At 41.9% G+C, this 12,647-nt stretch overlaps 1 protein-coding gene across 2 annotated transcripts in view; it reads right to left on the reverse strand.

Annotated features, from left to right (window-relative positions):
* Positions 1-12,647, reverse strand: part of LOC126259885 (calcium-binding mitochondrial carrier protein SCaMC-2-B-like) — a 249,877-nt gene that overhangs the window by 130,202 nt on the left and 107,028 nt on the right. The window lies entirely within an intron of this gene.

The raw sequence follows: 12,647 nt of genomic DNA on the forward strand, positions 1-12,647 counted from the left end.
AACTGGAATCTGACAGGAACGTTTGATGACAAAGACGTCTGGGCTTGTCACGCAGAATCGATGGTGGAGTGAGTTAAAAGGGATACCGGCACGCTATTAAGCACGTGGTTATAATGTTTTGTCTTATCTGTAAAGAAACTCTTGAGACGTAACTTTGATCTTGCCTGCATGCCTCCAAAGAGGCTTGACTATGATGCAAAGTTACATTTTTGCACATGCTATTCAAACGAAATATATCCTGAAAGATGCTTAAACTGTGCTGCACTTGTTGGCTACATATGTTGTGGAACCAATGTTCCATTCTAGTACTTAATGAAAGGAAAAAAAGTGAAGTGTGATATATAAGTTGAAGAAATGTTCATAAAGTCATAGAAGATAGTTGGTGAAGGCGACAGATCTTAGGGTCAACCTACGTACAGAAATGGGTACGTCATATGGGCTATAACATTGGCCTCCGGTTCAGAACGATTTAGATTATTTGCCTCTCCGCTAGTAGTACCTCCATTACGTGAACCTTTGTGTGTTTGGTTCCTGAGCCATTTGCACAAGTTTTCAGCGAGGACAAACATAGTTCAATTTTGAATGTCGCTGCAGAATGTACGTGTGCACCATCCATCATTTTAAATTTTGAACAGTTCCGAATTTTCACATTTTTAAGGTCCATACCTCAATTCGTAAAGCGAAACACTTCTAGGAGTACTATGCTCTCTCTCTCTCTCTCTCTCTCTCTCTCTCTCTCTCTCTGCGTGTGTGTAAATTTATGGTAAATACTAAGCTCTTCAGTCCTTTGGCTGCGTAACAAAAGTTTCTGTGTTCTTCTTCTCAGAATAATTTATGTACAACACGTCGATACTTGGTTCAAATGGCTCTGAGCACTATGGGACTCAACTGCTGTGGTCATAAGTCCCCTACAACTTAGAACTACTTAACCTAACTAACCTAAGGACAGCACACAACACCCAGCCATCACGAGGCAGAGAAAATCCCTGACCCCGCCGGGAATCGAACCCGGGAACCCGGGCGTGGGAAGCGAGAACGCTACCGCACGACCACGAGATGCGGGCCACGTCGATACTTGCTGCGCTTGAAAATGGCCTGTAAGGCCGTTGGCATAATATATTGAATACGTGAGGAAAAAATAGCGACGTGGAATGCTTCAAAATGTCTTAGCAACCGAAAGATATGTCCGTTTATCACACACATTTTGATACTTACAAAATACATTAATTTAAGCTTAAATGTGCTGCTTCCATTTTCAAATTTTCCTGGCATTTTAACTTGGTTCGCGGGGGCAGTGTGTCATATGAGTTGTTGGGGTGGCTGCAGTGTCACCACAAATAAACTATTGTTTGAAATCTGAATTACTATCTTGGATTTTTGAATTCCCGCAATTTTTAACCTAGGATATGTGTGTTGTGTTAGCATTTGGGAGCTCAAGGTCTGCACGTTATGCGAGGCAGTTCAGCTGGCTTCATGAATGTGGTCTTACCTCTTATAGGGAACAGTTTAAAATAAATTTGTATGGCAACTCTTAAATACTGTGTACATGAAGTTTATTTAGTGGAGCACATCAAATGTCCAGGGTAAGAGAGTATATAGTGGTAGACGTTCAATTCCAAAATGTTACGCTTATAGAATTACTATCAGTGTTGCCAATGATGCCGCAGCCAGGAGACTACTTTCACCAAATATCACAATAACTTTGTTAGCATTTTCATCAAGAAAAAGTCTCTAGTAAACTCATTTTTCGGGGCTTTTCATTGTGGAAGGAGGCGAAAGATGATGATATATCGTGGTGTTCAGCATTTTTGGAGACAGTTCCACACCACAACTTCTGAATTTCCTGGCTCCTCGCGTAGTGATCTGTTCCCAGCATTGTCTGTGTTGCAGCCTCCTCCTTAACTCTTCTTAGGGTGTTCTATCGTTGCCATCTCATTTCCACATATGTGGGCCTTTTACATTCAACAAATGGCTCTGAGCACTATGGGACTTAACTTCTGAGGTCATCAGTCCCCTAGAACTTAGAACTACTTAAACCTAACTAACCTAAGGACATCACACACATCCATGCCCGAGGCAGGATTCCAACATTTTAATACTGACTCGCATGAATGTTGGTGGCTAAGCGTGCTCATTATCTTATTCCATGTTGTACTTGGTGTCTTCAATCTGCGGTATTGATAAAGTAGCACATGGTGTGTGGGTAATGTTCTGTAACTTTCTTCCTGCTCCTGGTTCCTTTATAGAGTGATTAGTTGTGGTTGCAGATCATGTTTAATGGCATATCTCATTACACCATTCTATTTAAAAAAAAGCGATGTATATCTTTTAACTAGTATGCTATGAAAACAACACATCGAAGCACAGGTGTATTATAGATTTAACTAGTGACTTTTTGATGTGGTCTGTTATAGCAGCTTGTTGTGATATTTAAATGGGGGTTCCTAATTCAAACTGCTGGCACGTAAACTGAGAAACTGATACAAGGTTATGATTTCACATGTATAATTAATCTTACAATACCTACAAAAGCGCGTAGGAAATGATTTTTTCCTAGAAAATGATTTTTTCCAGCGGGCCAGGCCGAACAGTATTTCAAACAACACCTCTGTTTTTGCATAAGAATTTGAAATTAATAAGGGACAGTCAAATAAAAACCGAAGACGCACCACAATCGGACCATGGAATGGTTGCATCCAAAAGTAATCACTACCTGTGTTAAGACATTTATCCCACTGGGAGACGAAATCATTAGTTCCTGTTTCGTAGAACGCAGTCGAGTGCTGACGGATCCACAACCGCACCCACTCTTGCACTTCGTCGTCAGATTGAAACCGACATCCACGCATGGCTTTCTTCTGGTCGTCAAAGATGTGAACACCATACGATGAAAGATGTATGCTCTACAGAGGATGTTGCACTGTTTCCCAACCAAATCGCTGAATCATAGCGTTCGTCCGATTGGCAGTATAGGGCAGGCGTTATGGTGCAACAGGATGATTGATTCCGTGCGACAGCATTCCTGGGCGTATTGACTTCATGGCGCGTCGCAGTTTCTGTAAAACTCTACGAGCGGAGGACCCCTCAAGTCGAAGGATGAGGCCATCATGACCTTACCAAAATTTATGTGAACCGCTTTCGATGTCTTTGTCGGGGGAGATGTGGGATGTTTACACTGCTGACTTTGCTGTTTGCTCTCAGGCTGTCGAAATGTCGGACGTAAGCATCCTGTTGCACGATAACGCCCGCTCTCACACTGCCAATCGGTCGGAGGCTACGCTTCAGCGATTTGGTTGTGAAACACTGCAACTTCCTCCGTACAGTCCTGATCGTTCGCTGTAAGTTTTTGCATTTTTGGCGACCTGGCGAAAGACAAGCGTCGACGTCGGTTTTAGCCGGACGAGGAAGTGCAAGAGTCGGTGCGGTTGTGGATCCATCAGAGGCCAACCGCGTTTTGCGAAACAGGAATTGATCGCTTCGTCTCCCAGGGGATAGATGTCTTAACGCCAGTAGTGTTTACTTTTAAATGGAACCATTAGTCTCATCGTGGCGGGTGTTTGGTTTTCATCTGACTACTCATATATGTCGCTCATTAACTCCTTGTACTGTGAGACATGTAGCTATCGCTGCTCGTCATAAGTGAGCAGCAGCTATACAACTCTCGCCGAGTGTGTCGTCTTATTTTTGTGTCGTCCGTTTATTAGTATAGTCAACGCAAATAAGATAAAAGTGGATCAAGGTGTAAGAAATGTATTTACAAAAGATATACACAATACACCACTGACGTACACAGTTGTTTTGAAACGTAAAATTTAATCCGAAATTTGACATCCTATAAAATTAAGTACAATTATGCGCAAAAAAACTTTATGGCTTAGAGGAGATGGTTTTGTAATAACCAAATTTCATCCGCAAGGGACAAAAATATACAAAAATATATAACGCTAACAGACGTATGTGCTGAATTGGTCTTCTGGGATAGCTTTAAGAAAAAAATTTAAATTTTTTCCTGTGAGCTTCCACCTGTCCGTGACTACTCAATTATTGCACGAAAGCTTCCAGTCGGTCACAGACAGTGAGTTTGACGAAATGTGTGCTCCAACGTCTCTGTGGCCGAATGGCTAAATATTGTAGCTGCTTCGAAGGAAACTTGCGGATCTCTTATTTACGGGAACACGCTTTTAGCGACTTCTACTGATAAAACTTTGGACGAGCTTGCTGAAGAACAACTTTTGAACAGGCTCAATAGCTGGTACCCTTGGATGTCAGACGCGTCCATTGTTGGAACAACACAATGATAGATGTAATGCATCACAGTAAACTTGAAACAAGATAACTGTAAACTAAAGTGACTCAATATAATATCACACTTAAAACTAAAAAATAATTAAAGCATTTCGTTCAGAAATAGGAATCAGTTGTTCCGGTGGTTCCGACTCAAAGTGACTTTAAAGAACCAAAACTCGGAAAATGAAGTACTTCTGCTGACATTCAAGAGTAACGCAATGAAAGGCGTTGAGCACAAATTTGGCAGAACAATGACAAATAAAAATTATTAGTATTATGTAACTGAACTGCATTCATGCGCATGCAGACAGTATGAAAAATATGGTCATACTATAAAAATGACAAAATAATTAAGCATTTTTTGTAATGAGGACAAAACTAAATTTGTAACAACAGTCTGTGTAACCGTTTTCGAGAACACTGATATGGGATAGGGGGTGGCGGTACGGTTAGCGGCGCTAACAACTGACACGGAGATTTAGGGCCTTACTTGCAGTGCACACCGGAAATACTCTATGTGATCAAAAAGCATTCGGACACCTCGCTGAAAATGACTTACAAGTTCCTGGCGCCCCCTATCAGTAATGCTGGAATTCAATATGGTGTTGGCCCATCCTTAGCCTTGATGACAGCTTCCACTCTCGCAGGCATACGTTCAATCAGGTGATGGAAGGTTTCTTGGGGAATTGCAGCCCATTCTTCACGGGAGTGCTGCACTGAGGAGAGGTTTCGATGTCGGTCGGTGAGGCCTGGCACGAAGTCGGCGTTCCAAAACATCCCAAAGGTGTTCTAAAGGTTTCAAGTCAGGACTCTGTACAGGCCAGTCCATTACGGGGATGTTATTGTCGTGTAACCACTCGGCCACAGGCCGAGCATTATGAACAGGTGTTCGATCGTGTTTAACCCGTAACTGGTACACCTGGGTCCCAGGGACCCGAGCGAAATTTCTTTTTTCCAGCTCCGTGATGTGTGTGGTAGCACTGACTTCCCTCTCCCTGTACTCTCCTAACAATCAACTGGCTACCAGCCCACAACATTGTTGCAGGCGTTTCTTTGTTAGTTTTGTTTCTATAAAGGTGATCGGGTCCCGTGGACCCAGGTGTACCGTTAGTGAAAGTTTTCTTTTCGTGGCATTATTTCCGGTATCTTGGATTTACGGTGTAGTGCTTCAGAAAAATGAGCGAGGAAGATACTACAGATAATCTGAACGAACCATTGGACAGTGATATTGAAGACATAAGTGGAAGCGACAGTGACTATGAAATTAGTGAACATGAAACTGGAAGTGATGAAAGTGATGATGGAGACAGTAACAACGAACAATCTGGAACTAATTATATCTATGGAAGAAACAGATTCAAGTGGTCAACAACACCCAGCATACGTGGAAGAACCTCTCAAACCAACATCATTGCTCCAATTCACTTTCCTGGCATACGTAATGCAGCTAGACAGGTAACAGAAAAGACCCCTCTAGCATTTTGGGAACTACTTTTCAGCAAAGAAATGATTGTAGAGGTAGTACTCAGAACCAATGAAAAGATTATGTCATTGCCACCTGAGTCAAAAAAGAATTCTTTTTCAAATCTAACAGACAGTACTGAAATAAAAGCTGTCATAGGTCTTTGTTATTTGTGGGGAGCCTTCAAGTCAAACAACGAAGATCTGAATGGTTTATATGCTACAAACGGCACTGGTAGACCAATTTTTAGGGCAACTATGCCCTTGAAACGTTTGCTGTTTTTATTACGTTGCCTTCGTTTTGATGATGCAGCAACCCGTGACGCAAGGAAACTCACAGATAAACTGTACCACATCTCTTGGCTCTTCAATTCATTGATAGAAGCTTGTCAAGAAAACTATTCAGTCGGAGAGTACGTCACTGTTGACGAAATGCTTGTAGGATTCCGTGGTAGATGTCCATTTAGGATGTACATTCCATCCAAGCCACGGAAATACGGTATAAAAATATTTATTCTAGCTGATGCCAAAATGCACTACTGTTTGAATGCAGAGATATATTCGGGAAAATCAGCTGTAGCCATCCCGCGCCGTGTCCTCTTACCAACAGCTGTTGTCATGCGGTTGGTTGAACCAATCAAGGGAAGTAACAGAAATGTGACAGGGGACAACTGGTTCTCAAGTGTGGAGTTGGTCAATGAGTTGTCGAACTGTAATTTGACTTATATTGGCACCATGAGAAAGAACAAGGCTGAGCTACCACCAAGCTTTTCAACAGCAAAGGGCAGAAATGTGTCTTCTTCAATCTACGGATACTCTGGTTCTGTAACAATACTTTCACACGTCCCCAAAAAGAACAAGGTTGTCAACCTGATATCGACAATGCACCATGGAGAATGTATGGTGGAAAATAAGCCTGAAATAATCCATGACTACAATAAAACAAAAGGTGGAGTTGACGCACTTGACGAAAAGACGCATAATTACACGACTTCTAGAAGAACAAGGCGGTGGCCTATGGCAGTCTTCTACACTATGCTAGATATAGCAGGTGTAAATGCTTTTGTTTTGTACCATGGGAAAGAAGATACTGATGATGTGACACGCAGAGAATTCCTCATTGAACTAGGTACACAACTCATAAGTGATTGTATGAAAAGAAGATTGGATTCTCCATTTTTGAGAAAAGATATCCGAAATTCCATTTGTGATATTCTAGGCATGACCCCCTCCAAGGCATCAGGAACATCCCAGGTTCACAGTGAAGCTGGTGCTACTAAATCGAAGAGGAAAAGATGCTCAGTGTGCCCATCTAAAAAAGACAGGAAAGCATCCCGGGCGTGTGCCAGATGTCGAACACCATTATGTTTGGAATGTTCCACTGCTTTATGTCCAAACTGTTTCGGTAGTCTGGATGAATGAAATAACTGAAATGGACTGGTGAAGATGCTGTATAATTGAAACCTAATATTTTGTCATAATTTCTGCTATTTTCAAAGATCACATAGTCATTTAGCTGAGAAATGTACTAAAATTTATCCAAAAGTTGTGCCTGCAGAAATTTTTATATTGATTTTGAACTTTTCTTCTGGCTTACTGTTGTGAAGCATAGTACATTTTGTGTTTAAACGTGAAGTTTCAGTTGTCTATCTTACTATTTGTAACTGATGTGCAGGACTTTCCAAAAGTATATTTTTCACATTTCGTATTTTATGCAGTTTATTGTCCTTTTTTGTAACATCTTTAAGGTATGACCATAAATGAGGAATGTGGTTTTAAAACATTAGTAACAAAACATTAATAAAAGTTTCATATTTAAATTTCATTTAAATGTGTTTTTTTTACCAAAATATACTCAAAACTTGGGTGGGTCCCGAGGACCCAGATGTACCTTATGTGTTACAATTTATAGGTGTACCAGTTACGGGTTAAAGATGCATTCGCCATCCCCGAATTGCTCTTCACCAGTGGTAAGCAAGAAGGTTGCAAGATCCCCTTCGCTTCTAAACTGATACTGTTATTACTCAACTTAGCCGCGAGTCCGCAGAGGGTGGTGTATATGACGTACAGTATAACTGGTCAGCATTTCCACCCGGAATTTGCGAGTGTAAGTTGGACCTTCCTTGATCCGCCTCGGTGGGTCGTGTCGTCGGATTTCCTCCTACCTGTGCGCGGTGCAGCTCTCGTAAATGTTGTCCCGTGCAGATTCTTCTTTGGCGCGCATAGGATGTCTCTGTTGGTGGAAACTAATTATCTGAAACTGCTGTCGGTCAACTTTGGGGTATCTATTTACTCGAAACTAATATTCAGAATGCCGTAATATCACTTTTATTCTTATTAGATCAATAATGAAATACTCATGTCACGAACTACTCGTAACCGAGGGCATGCCTACCATCGAACAAGACAGGAAGAGCTCTTAACGCCGACTGCCGACTTTAGCGCGCAATCCCTATCTCTTACTAGTTTCGTCACAGTTCGTGGATTTCCGATCAAGTTCGTACTTACTAAGATATGCATTTGTTAATGAACGGGTGTGAATTTTAACGAGGCAAAAATGATGATAAATAGTTTTAAACATCCAGAGGCTCGTCCTAGTATTCATATTGTCATAAATGACTAATTATTAAATATAAATAAACAAAATAGGTGACTTTGGCGCCAAGATGGGGGTACTTCCCGTCATGTATATTTCCCAGGCTAACGCTTGTTGCTAAGGTCCAGCGCCGAGCCCCACCCCACCCCACCCCACTACGCGCGACATATGGTCGCTTCGCCACCTAGTCAGCCAGCGTGGGAAATGCTCTCAGATTCATGGCCGGCTACGGACTACAGCACTTGCTAACTATCGTGAGTACATCAATGAGAGACAATAATTTATTAAAACTGGCAACTTCCTAACGTAAGAGGCACCTTACAAGGTGCTTAAAGCATCAATGTAGGCCTGTGCTGTGATAGTGCCACGCACAACAAGGGGTGCCAGCCCCCTCCATGACAAACACGACCAAACCATAACACCACGGCCTCCGAATTTTACTGTTGGCACTAGACACGCTGGCAGATGACATTCACCGGGCATTCACCAAACCCACACCCTGCCGTGATTCTTCACTCCACACAACGTTTTTACACTGTTCAATCGTCCAATGTTGACGCTCCTTACACCAAGCGAGGCGTCGTTTGGCATTTACCGGCGTGATGTGTGGCTTATGAGCAGCCGCTCGACCATGAAATCCATGTTTTCTCACCTCCCGCCTAACTGTCATAGTACTTGCAGTGGATTCTGATGCAGTTTGGAATTCCCTCTTCAACTGTCAGTCAACAGACGAGGTCGGTCTGTACGCTTTTGTGCTGTACGTGTCCCTTCACGTTTTCACTTGGCTATCACTTAGAAAACAGTGAAACTAGGGATGTTTAGTAGTATATGGAAATGACAAGTGGCACCCAGTCACCTGACCACGTTCGAAGTTCCGCGGAGCGCCCCATTCTGCTCTCTCGCGATGTCTAATGACTACTGATGTCGCCGATATGGAGTACCTGGTAGCAAAATGCACCTAATATGAAAAACACATGTTTTGGGAGGGGGGGGGGGGGGAGGTGTCCGGGTACTTTTGCACACATAGTGCATTTCTGTGGAGGAAAGGTCTGGAACGGCGTCCATTTACCCTCGCCAAATGACAAGGTGCTTGAATAAAATAACTCGCGATACTTCTGAGGTGGTGCCAAATTGAAAGTTTTGGAACAGTATGGATAACAGAATGCAGTAATAGTATGCTAAATTTCTGAGGGTTCTTGGTGAGGAGTAAAAATATGCAGAACGACTTCAGATGTATGTATCGTAACATCTACTCGGCAACAGTTTTAGTTTACATTAATTAGTTAACACGATAAACATCACGACGTGGAATAGCGCACCAAATTGGTGCCTTTGATATTGTTAACACATGCATACTGTCAGACAACTGATTAAGGTCTTCAGTGTGCTGACATGATTTCGATTTGATTTTTATTTGGTTCTGTTCAATTAAATTCTGTACGAAGGTTGTATTGTAATGTAGGAAAAGTAAAAAATACATTATTACAGGGAGAAAGGAGAAGAAAAATAAACAATACTGCGAAGAATATACACACACAGGGATTAAAAAAACTGCTGTATGGCCTTTTCGACTGGCTGTTTTGGACTGTGAAGATTTGCCAATGAATTTCATTAGGTAGAAAAACTGCTGCTGCGAAAAAATACAAATATTTTGGCTTAGTCATCCGAGAAGTATGAGTTACACAAAGGAACGTACGTGAGCAGCCACAGAAAAAGGGGGAAATTATCTTGGCGAATGGAGAAAAATAACAACCTCGGATGTAGAATGGTATATGCGAGGCACACTAAAAAATAACCAAGGGAAGAATAGCTCGCCGAAATGAAGGCGTAAATGGTCATACTGTTACAGTGCGCGCCAAACAACAGTTTTTGCAAAAGTAGCGGTACTGCAGCACTGCCGCCGAGCCACCAACGTGGGCCAGCAAACAGCTGGGCTCTGCAAGGTCGTGTTGCGCAAGCTGTGGGACGCCGGGTCTGCTGCCGCAGCTATCAGCGACCTTGGAACCACAGGTACACGCCTGCCCACACGACGTCAGATTTCCGTTAACCACTCGTTATACTACGTCATCGCCAAGGCGTTCTTGTACACGTCACTTCTGCCGCGTTCTTAGACTCTCAAAGGCTTGGGGTAGGACTACGTGGACCTTGCTACGTGGAGGCACATACGAACGACGCGAATGGAGTTTTCTTAACTGGTCTAGAATATATTACATTGATGGTCTTCAAACATGCGAATTATGTAGCCAGTAAATCTGTTATGAATGTATGATAAATATGTTTCTGATTTAGACAGCTCTTGCGTATGATATCCCTTTATCACCTAGAAGGATCATCGTCACTTGTGCTGCCTATTTCAGTTTCACATTTGAATGATTAATAAACCACCTTTTTTCGGAGCTGATTTGCGTACAAGTTGTGTACTGCTCTGCCCCCTTGTATTTCTCGTAATTTACATACAAAACATGCACACGATAAGCACCGAAGTACGCGTCAGAGACTTACGTATTATATTACTGTAAGTTTTCTGAAATACACCAAAGTGCGTTAAAAGCACCAAAGTTCGTTAAACATGGACCTAAGCTACTGATCAGTCTTTAACATAACATTTATTTTGCATTAACATTTGGTTGCTCGATAACTCTCAATCCTATTGTCACCTTCCAACTTAATCTACACTTAACACTTCATCACAAATCAGTGTCACCAAAATTATGATTTTAGGAGGGAGAAGGAAGCAGATTAGTTGCTGAAGAGCAATATGTTTCTCCCGCTGAGATCTGAAAACATTGCAAACACTGAAAGCTCTGGTCACGGTTAGAATGACAGGTGACTGCTGTATACACTGACTGTCAGTAGTTTTGTTTCCAACTTTTTTCCTATTTCTGTTTGTTTCCATCACACAACTGTCATTTAATTCTATGAGGTAGTATAACAAGACAAATCGAATCTGAATAGGCAACATTATAAAAGCTGGCATCGAAGAAGAGTTACACCATCTTATTGTGAAAAGCATTTCAGCAATACAAAATGACCTTTGAATAGGGCATTTAGACAGCACAAATTAAAAAAAAAAAAAGAATCTTTGTGTAGTCAGTTTGACATGCGGTGCTTCTCTTGCTTCACAAAGGGTTCTAAGTATATTGGCAGTAAGCAAAATAAATTGAAAAATCAGCCAACCAGTTGCAAAGAAAGGTTTATTATCCCTTGACCATTGTTTCAATATCTGCAAAAATATCTTTTTCTTCAGAAGATATTTTTTTACAATTATTGAAACCATAGTCACAAGGGATAATACACTTTTATTTGCAACTGGTTGGCTGATTTTTCAATCTATTCTGAATTACACAAGTGCTGTTTTGCAGCCATGTTTATGATTTTGATCAATAAGCATTTAGTACAAAATGCTTATAAGCAATGTCTAAAGAATGAGAATACAACACAATACACTAAATAACATTTATATGACAAAGTGCCACTGAAGACTCCTGCACTGTGCCTGTTATTTGCGAGAAACTTAACATTGATAGGTGTTTCACATACATAAACAAACCTGAGAGAACAGAGCAGTTCTGCATCTCCATTTAATCCTACTGATAACCATCTGGGTACTGTAGGCAGAAGCAGGGCAGGTTCTAGGTCCAACTGCCACAAGCCACCACTTCAGGAGAGCGGGGGGCGCAAGCTGAGAGGGGTGCCAAAATTTTAAGATTTCTATGCAGAATGAGTCACAATTGGTAGAGGCCGCTTGGGACACCAAGCTGAGAGGGGCACTAGGAGCACCAAAGTGCAAACACTTGTATACAGCATGTATCAATTCGTAGAAAAATCTAGCAATGGTGAAGGTGTACAGGGAACAGGGGGAAGGAGGTGGGACTCCAAATTAGAAGTCACTTGCATAGAAAAGTTTTCTCAAACTAGCCCTGCGCAGAAGAGTCTATCTGATAATTCTTTTCAAAGTAGTAGTTGTTTTTTTGGGGAAGGAGACCAGACAGTGAGGTCATCGGTCTCATTGGATTAGGGAAGGACGGGGAAGGAAGTCGGCCGTGCGCTTTGAAAGTAACCATCCCGGCATTTGCCTGGAGCGATTTAGGGAAATCACGGAAAACCTAAATCAGGATGGCTGGACGCGGGATTCAACCGTCGTCCTCCCGAATGCAAGTCCAGTGTTTAACCACTGCGCCACCTCGCTCGGTAGTTCTTTTCAAAGAAATGCGTACATTCTTATACACAAACTGGTGATACAAGATTGTTTGATACACGAGTTAAAACTTCACGATCAGCCCCATATAATTTATGAATGAAA

Source organism: Schistocerca nitens, chromosome 5, assembly GCF_023898315.1.
Source record: "Schistocerca nitens isolate TAMUIC-IGC-003100 chromosome 5, iqSchNite1.1, whole genome shotgun sequence".
Lineage (NCBI taxonomy): Eukaryota > Metazoa > Arthropoda > Insecta > Orthoptera > Acrididae > Schistocerca > Schistocerca nitens.